This window comes from Eptesicus fuscus, chromosome 13, assembly GCF_027574615.1.
Source record: "Eptesicus fuscus isolate TK198812 chromosome 13, DD_ASM_mEF_20220401, whole genome shotgun sequence".
In the NCBI taxonomy this organism is placed as follows: domain Eukaryota; kingdom Metazoa; phylum Chordata; class Mammalia; order Chiroptera; family Vespertilionidae; genus Eptesicus; species Eptesicus fuscus.
This window is the reverse complement of record NC_072485.1, coordinates 64,728,838-64,737,925: the sequence shown is the minus strand read 5'-3', so window position 1 is coordinate 64,737,925 and position 9,088 is coordinate 64,728,838.

Here is a 9,088-nt window from a genome sequence, read left to right as displayed (position 1 = left end):
TGGCTCACTGCAAGGAGCAAGCCTTCCCCCATCTGACTTAAGGCACATGGTTGTCCTCCTTGTTTACCTCTCATAAAGCCAGATGCTGATGCTCCAAATTCCCAGTGTTTGTCTCATGAATGATTAGCTAACTGTGGATCCCCACTGACATTTCAGAACAAACTGCAAACCAAACTTGAGTTAATTTTCTCTCCTTCCCCTGGATTGAGTCAGCATATAACCCCATTCTTACTCCCTACCAAGAAGAGGCTGAACTCAGGGTAAAACATTCTCTGCGCTGTATGCATCCTGCCTCTCTTGCATTCCTCGCTTCCTTTCAGGATTCTCTCTAGACCTGTTTACATTCCCTCATAAATGGTTAGCAAACCAATCTACCAGGACAAAGTTCTGATGTGCTAACAAAGTGTTAGTGGATTTAACTAAACTTTAAGCCTCTCTCCTCTACACAGGACTGATCTTTGACCCACACTCAGCCTGGGCCCAGCACTGGCAGCAGAAGACCATCCCTGGTAGAAAGATACTCCATGTATCTTGCTTACTCCTTTTTACAAAAGGATAGTCATTTCTGCTTAAACTTTTAGATGGTCTGGGGTTCTCCCTGTTGAAGTAGTTCCCCCTCCCTATTATAACAGTCCCCTTTCTCCTTCTTGCAATAATCCTTTCAAATAAATTCTCTCCTTACCTAAGTCTGGAGTTGTTTTCTATTTAGCAATACTTTGGTACAGCTTCATTATAAGTAAATGGACTTGTGACTAGCCTGGAAATCTAAGTATCAACCTGTTTATTTATTCATGCACTCAATAAACATTGATTGAGACTTTTTATTGAATTTATTAGGGTTACATTGGTCATATAATTATATAGGTTTCAAGTGTGCAGTTCTGCAATACATCATCTGCACATCTGCTCACCATCCAAAGTCTAGTCTCCTTCCAACATCATTTATCCCTCGTTTACCTCCTCCACCTGCACCACCCTAGTTCCCTCTGAAATCACCATACTATTGATTGAGAACTTCACCATTGTGGATTTGTAAGGTATACTTCAGCTTGGCTGGACTATATTTTCTGGAATTCCCTTTGGATTTCATGGGAATTCTATGGGGGACTTGGAAGACAGGATGGAACTGCAGGCTTTTTGTAGCTGACTTGGAGACATGAGGCAGTGGCTGGACTGGCAAGGGTTTCACTGTCCCCTGGGTTTGCCTTCACCTTCACTGTCATCTGGTCCAGGGTGTTTAGCTCCCTAATGAAGGAGCCTGGCTTCTGCAGGGTACCCATTCTCCCAAGCTCAAAGTCAACAAGAATTGACTAGGTCTCTGTTCCTGTGAGGGCCAACTTGTGCTGTGGGTTTAGCTTGTTCTTATTCTCTTCCACTTTAAATTGTTTTCTCTTTCCTGACTACCTCTTCTAGTAGTTTAGTCTTCAGCATCATATGAGAAGAAACAGCCTACAGAAATTGCTGAACTTCCACACAGAAGTGTAGAAAGCTGAATCCTGGGACACATCTACTTTTGCTTCTCTTTGAACCCTGGCTGATATACATAACTCTGATCAATAATCTGAGCAACTGTGAGCTTAGAAGAAACTTGAATAGATTACCTGTTAAGAACTCATAATCTAATAAAGGAAATAAAACATGTGCATAACTAAAGAAAATGCCTCTAAATTACTTCATATATGTGCTGTGGATTTTATAACATTTTGATGCAGCCTTTTTTATGGGGGACATTTTGATGTGGTCTGAAACAGAAATAATTTTTCTTTTCAATTGTATATTTAAATTATATTAAAAACTGATTTACTTAGCGTATCCCCAATCCTTACCTTTTCTTGAGCTTTATCCCATCCTTAAACCTAAGGGTGAGATGTATATAGTGTATATTACTACATAATATGAAGATCATTTGTCTGTTTTGATTCACTGCATCAAACTGGGATTTCAAAATGATTGGATCAAGCATGCTGACTAAAAATGGTGGACAAGGAAAATAAAGAATTTTGCCTAAACTCTATGAGATTTCACAAGATGGAGCTATTACTTCTAAGTGGAATTTTATAGGGTTCTCACAGGAGAACTGGGGAGGAGGATGGTGTTAGTTGCTATATTCCTGGGAAGCACAGGCTAACTCTCTCTGTTAGGAACTATGGAGAAAAGTATTCTTGTGAGGCTCCAATTGTGTTAAAACTTGGATTTGCAAACCCCTGTAGATATCAGGAGAGAGTCACTGCTGTCTAGATTCATTTATCTACCTACTTTAATGACCATTCATTTAAGGTTCACCCTTGTTCTACTTTTGATGTCCATGAACTTTTGTGAATTAATATTAACTGATTGGAAAGTACCGGACACAATTTGTTTCTCTTTATAAAGATAATTTACATAAGGAATGACCATCATTATTTTACTACTCTAAGACCCATTCACATGAAAGTTATGATATTTATGGTGCCAGATGGGAGAGTCTTAAAATGAACATGGAAAAGTTAGGAAAATTACAGTTCAGCCAAAATTACTAACATTACATTTTCTATGATTTTAAGTCAGCAATCAATCTCATCTTCATTTTAGTTCTTGCACCAGACTATTCTTTTGAAATTTTAATCAGGGAAATTAATGTTCCTAGTCATTATTTATCCAAGGGAAAAAAAGCTGACTATCTTAGAATGTTACCAAGGATTAAAGAAGATAATGTTTGAATAGTATGTCTACAAACTGCTATATAAATGTCATCTGAATCAGCATATTCCTTCCCAAGGGCTGTTACATTTTCTGTGCTACCAATGGCAAGTTCTCAATTCTTCTCACATTTATTTACCAATCCAAAGCAAAACCCTGACTTTAGTCAGTCAAGAATTTCTCAAAGAACTAGGGTACTGCCCTATACACCCTAGGTTCCTAATTACAGGTTTCTCAAATGGAAGTGCTTTCTTTTCCCCAGCAGAATTCTCAATTCAAATGAATCAGAAATTTTCATACACACCCATCAATAGCATTCTGAATCACTCCCCTACAGAGGGGAAGCAAAAGGAGATGAGGGGTCCCAGAGCAATGATTCTCCCTTGTTCTCACCTGCAAAGCTGTTCTCTCATTCAGTCTCTGCAGAGATCCTCAGAAAAAGACAAGGAGCAGCAGATTATTCCAGAAGATGAAATATGTTGTCTGAGCGTAGTGATCTTGAAGAGTGTACTTTGATCTGTTTCCTCCCCCGGTAGGTGAGCTGAGGTTCTTAATAGAACCTGTGTAGCATGCTGTGGAATCTTCAGGCAGCAGAGCGTGAGATGGAGAACCTCCCCCTGGGTCCCATGTTCAAGGACGTGGCTCTATCATCAGGTTGTGCCAACACTTTATTGACCTTTAAACTTTTAAACAAAAAAGTTATAACCAGGAGGATTAAATATAGTGATGTTTGCAGTGTTTCCCACATAAGTGCTTCACTTACCCAGAAGTGCTTCACAAAGTGCCCAACTCTCTCCTCATTCATTAATCAGTTCAGATCAGAAACCTGCAAGAAATTTTTCATAGTGCCTAACAAGTTGCTTTTCACAGAGTAGGAGCCACATGTATGTGCCTTTGGTATATGGTGTTACTGAACATAACACAATATGAGCATTTTGATTTGTGTCACTTAAGTGGAGAGGTTGTCACAACTAGTTTCTTAACCTGTCAGCAATGCCTATCTTTTGTGGGGGAGGAAAGAAGCACAAGTCCTTACCTGGGGAGCTGTCTCCACACCAATCTTCACAGGTGTCCCCAGAGACAAATGAGAATGGAAGACTTTTCCATGATGCAATTACCTTTTAATGCAGGCAGTTCAACAGGATCTAACAGAGTGTATTTCAGTATGTCTCCTACAGAAATTGCTGATCTGAGGCTTGTAAGGTGGACAGTGCACAAAGCAAAATCTTCTGGTGTCAGCTATCATGAAATCCAACCCTTCCTCTCTGCGTTCAGGGTGAAGGAGCTGGCTCTTCAAAGTTCAGAGGCTGACAGTGTGCCATCAGAGCTACCCCCTACCAAATGCCAGGTTGCTCTTTGCCCCCACAGGCCCTGCCATGACTCTGCAATGTATGTGAAACCACCAGGCCAGATACTGATAGGAGTGTAAGATTGTGTAGATAATACCTCTTCCTTCCCTTCTCATTTTCAAGTACCTGCAATAAGAGCAAGGTAATAGAAAAGATATGGATGATATCTGATTTGCAGAATCAGACCTATTTTCTTACACCTATGCAGAACAGAAGATCACATGTATGGAGTGACTAAACTGTTAGAACCCTTCTTTTTTAGTATAAGTGGTGCCCTCTCCACTGCCCATTCTGAAGCTGCAGATAAGCATTCCAAATATGACTCAATGTGGACACTTCTTAGTCTCACTTTTAAAAAAAGTTGTTTTAATTGACTTGAGAGAGAAGAAGGGAGAGGGAGAGAAGGATAGAAACATCAATGATGAGAATCATTGATTGGCTGACTACTCACCTCCCTCCCAAACTGGGGATCAAGCCCACAACCTAGGCATGTTCCTTGACCGGGAATTTTACAGTGACCCCCTGCTTCATGGGTAGACACTCAACCACAGAGCCACACCAGCTGGGCTTAGTCTCACTTTTATAAAGAAGAAAGCTGAGGCTCAGTGTGGCTGAATTAGATAGAATTTAAACTCAGAGACTCTTCACTCCAATGTGCTCACTGCCCCACATTAACTCTTGCTCTACCTTCCTCAGAAAAGAAAGGGGAATTCACAGAAGTAATATTTTGAATACCAAAGCCACTGTGTGAAACAACTAAGGAGAGAAGTTTGACACTATCTCTATCTTTTCCTCATCATGTTAATCCTTGTTTACCACATTAGAGTTTCAGTGTGGAGGCAACAAGAGTAACTCTAATCAGAGGAGCAGAGTCAGGTGTAGCTGGTGTCCAGAGAGAAAGTAAGAAGAGCTTGAATGCTCCTTCAGTCCATGGATCAGCACAATACAGGTTTGTATATTATTTTTCGGTCCTTTCTAGGAGTCGTGTCCCTGCTAGACTATTAATTTTCAATCTTATCTCTTGAGTTAAGGTCATTATGATCATTTATTACTCTTTCTCTAAAGCCAAAGGCCAATGAAACTATTCTGTCACTATCAATAGAGTGGACCCCTTGACCGCAGTAGTGTCTGTATCTCACTAAAGTTGATTACAACAAAAAACTGGGATCCTTCTGTACCCAGTCCTAGAAGTCAGACCCCTAGTCCTCTCCTTCAGCTATCACCCGCACCCAGTCACTCAGAAGATTCCAGGGCCTCTACCCCCAAGCCCTGTATCTTAAACTAGTTTCTTAACCTCTCTAGGTTGTTTCCCTGACTGTCAAGAGTGCTTTTGCACCAGGTAACCAAGCATTGTTCTGTTCTTCCTTGACTCTGTGCTTTTATCCTTGCTATGTTACATGAAGTAATGAATGTAAATTTTCTTACATTCTTTGGGATCAGGTACAAGGAAAAGGGTTCAGGAGCTCTTGTGTCAGTCTTCATCTCCGTGTTTCTCCCTGAGTGATGGAGTGAGGTGCTGGCAATGATGCTAGAAGCAGCTTAGCATAGTGGCTCAGAGAGATGACGATGGGGCCAAACTAACAGGGTTGAGATCCTGACTGCACTATTTACCTATGATGTGATCTTACCTATTTCATCTTTCATGCTCTTTTTCTGAATATATAAAGAGCAGTAAATAATAGTACTTACTTGGTAGGGTTTTGAGTTCTTCCTGTGCTCAGTTTTTGGGGGACAGAAACTAACAAGTGTGACAAAGATATAGAGAAATTGGGACTTTTGTTCACTAGTGATAGGAACGTAAAATGGTGTAGCCACTGTTATAATCAATATGAGAATTCCACACAAAAAAGTACACCTATCTTATTACCCAGCTATCCCACTTCTGGAAATATATCTACAGAAATTGAAATCAGGACCTTGAATAGCTTTCTCCACTCCCATGTTCATTGCAGCCTTATTCACAATAGCCAAGAAGTGGAAGCAACCTAAGTGTCTATCAACAGATGATTTGATAAAGAAAATGTGGTCTATATACATTGAGTGGCCAGATTATTATAATCTCTGAACACATAATAATCTGGCCACTCAGTGTATATTAGAGGCCCGGTGCATGAATTCATGCATTGGTGGGGTCTGGCCAGCCTGGCCAGGGGGAGGGGACATGGGCGGTTGTCCGGCCTGCCTGCTGGTTGAACTTCTGGTCGAGGGGACAATTTGCATACTAGCCTTTTATTATATAGGATATACACTGAGTGGCCAGATTATTATGCGTTCAAAGATCATAATAATCTGGCCACTCAGTGTATATAGTGGAATATTAGTCAGTCTTTGAAAAAGAGGAAAATCCTGCCATATGTCACAAGATAGATGAAACTTGAGGACATTATGCTAAGTAAATAAGCCAGTCACAGAAGGACAAAGAATGCATGATTTCATTTAAATGAGGGATCTAAAGTAATTATATTCATAGAAGCTGAGAGTAGAGTGGTACTTACTGGGAGCTGGGGAGAGGGAAGCAGAATGACTTGCTCAAAGGGAAAAATATGTCTGTTATGCAAGATGAAAAAGTTCCAGAGATCTGTTGTACAACATTGTGCTTATAGATAACAATACTGTGCTAAACACTTAAATATTTGTCAAGATTCATTATTTTTTTAAATTTAATTTTATAGAATTTATTGGGATTATGTTAGTTAATAAAATTATATAAGTTGTTGGTATACAAATCTAAAATACATCATCTGTATACTGTATTTTGTGTTTGTTATCCCACATTGTGTCTCTATGTCTTTTTCCATCATTTATTTATCCCCCATTTACCCTCTCCAGGTTCCCCTATCCACATTTCCTTCTGGGAATGACTATATTGTTTTCTGTCTATGAATTTTATTTTATTTTTTGCTTAATTCCTTTACCTTTTTTACCCAGCCTCCCTAATTCCTCTCCTCTGACAGCTATGAGTCTGTTTCTATTTTGTTGGTTATTTTATTTTGTTCATTAGAATACACCTTTAAATGGAATCTTATGATATTTTTTTTCTCTGATTGAACTATTTTACTTACAATAATATTCTCCAGGTCAATTCATGCTGTTGCAAAATATAAGATTTCTTTCTTTTTTTATGGCTGAGTAGTATTCTATTGTGTGACACAGCTTTTTTTATCCACTAATCTACTAATGGGCACTTGGGCTGCTTCCAAGTCTTGGCTATTGTAAATAATGCAACAATAAAAAGAGATGCATATATTCTTTCAAATTAGTGTTTTGGGGAATGTATGCACCCCTATGTTCATAGTAGCACAATTTACAATAGCTAAGATCAATAGATGCCCATCTGTAAATGAGTGGATAAAAAAAGCCCTGGTACATTTATACCATGGAAAACTATGTAGCAGTAAAAAAGAAGAATTTCTTACCTTTTGAGATAGCATGGATGGACCTGGACAGTATCATGCTAAGTGAAATGTAGTGAAAAGTAGTGGCAAACAACATATGGGATATTAGACCCTGGCCCCGGTACTCAGGCAGGGTGGCCCCCATTCGTATCTCTCCTGTCTGGTCCATTATGTTCCAGCATACAGGGGTTCCCTCAGGCCCCAGCAGACAGAAGGAGGGGAAGGTCTGGATACAGCGCTTGATGAATCTCTGGCTTCTCTCATTGCCACCGAAATGCCAGAATTTATCCAGTCAGAAAAATACAAGTATCACATATCTCACTCATATGTGGAATCTAACAAAATAAACTGATGAACAAAGTAGATCCAGAGACATGGAAGCATAGACTAGAGTGCAGAATCTTGGAAGGAAGGAGGGAGAATGTGGTTGGGTGGGAAGTAATCAGCTGAAGATCTTGTATGCATATATGCATAACCCATGGACACAGACAACAGGGTGGTGAAGGCCTGGGGTGGGGGGTAGTGGCAGGCTAGATGGCGTCAATGGGGGGGAAATGAGACATACTGTATATAAGATTTTCAACAATAAAGATTTATTTTAAAAATTTCAGGTTTCTTCAGATAAATTCCTGGAAGTGAAATCTTGGGTCATAAAGCAGTTCCATTTTTAATTTTTGAGCTAACTCCATACTGCTTTTCAAAATGGCTGCATTAATCTGTATTCCCTTAAACAGTGCATCAGGGTTTGCCTTTATCCACATCTTCACCAAAATCTGTCATTTGTTGATTTATTGATAATAGCCATTCTGACAGGGGTGAAGTGATATCCCATTGGGGTTTTAATTTGCATTTCTCTGATGATTAGTAACATTGAGTATCTTTTAATATGTCTAATGGCCATGTTTGTCCTCTTTGGAGAAGTGTCTATTCAGGTCCTTTGCTTATTTCTTAATTGGATTGTTTGAGATTTTGTGTTGAGTTTTATAAGTTCTTTACAAGTTTTGGTAATTAACCTCTTATCAGATATATACACAAATAAGTTCTCTTATTCAGTGGGTCGTCTTTACCTTTTGTTGATGGTTTCCTTTGTTGTGAAAAAACTTTTAAGTTTTATGTAGTCACATTTACTTTTTTCTTTTGTTTCCCTTGTTTTAAGAGATATATCATAAAATATAATGCTATGAGAAATGTCCAAGATATTACTGCCTATGTTTTCTTCTAGGATTTTTGTGGTTTCAGGTCTAACATTTAGATCTTTGATCCATTTTGAGTTTATTCTTGTGTGGGATAAAAAAGGTGGCCTACTTTCATTTTTTTGCAATGTACCTGTCCAATTTCCCCATTGACAACAATTCACATGGAGATAGGAGTCCAGGAGAAGTGTTAGGGCAGTGTGCAACTTAATAAAGAGCATCACTGAGATCCAGAAGTGTAGGAAACAGAACAAGATCAGGGTTCACTACAGCAAGTTCTGTCTATGCCAGGTCTGCTGGACCCTGGGGAAATTCATGAACAAGGACTGTGTCGGTCCTCTTGACCACCCCACACTGCTTCTACAGAGCTCACAAAACATGAACTGCTTTATTGCTGATCATCATCCCTTTTTTCTTTCCATCCATCCACATATTTCTCCTGCTGTAGGACCAACTCACTCAACACTGTCTT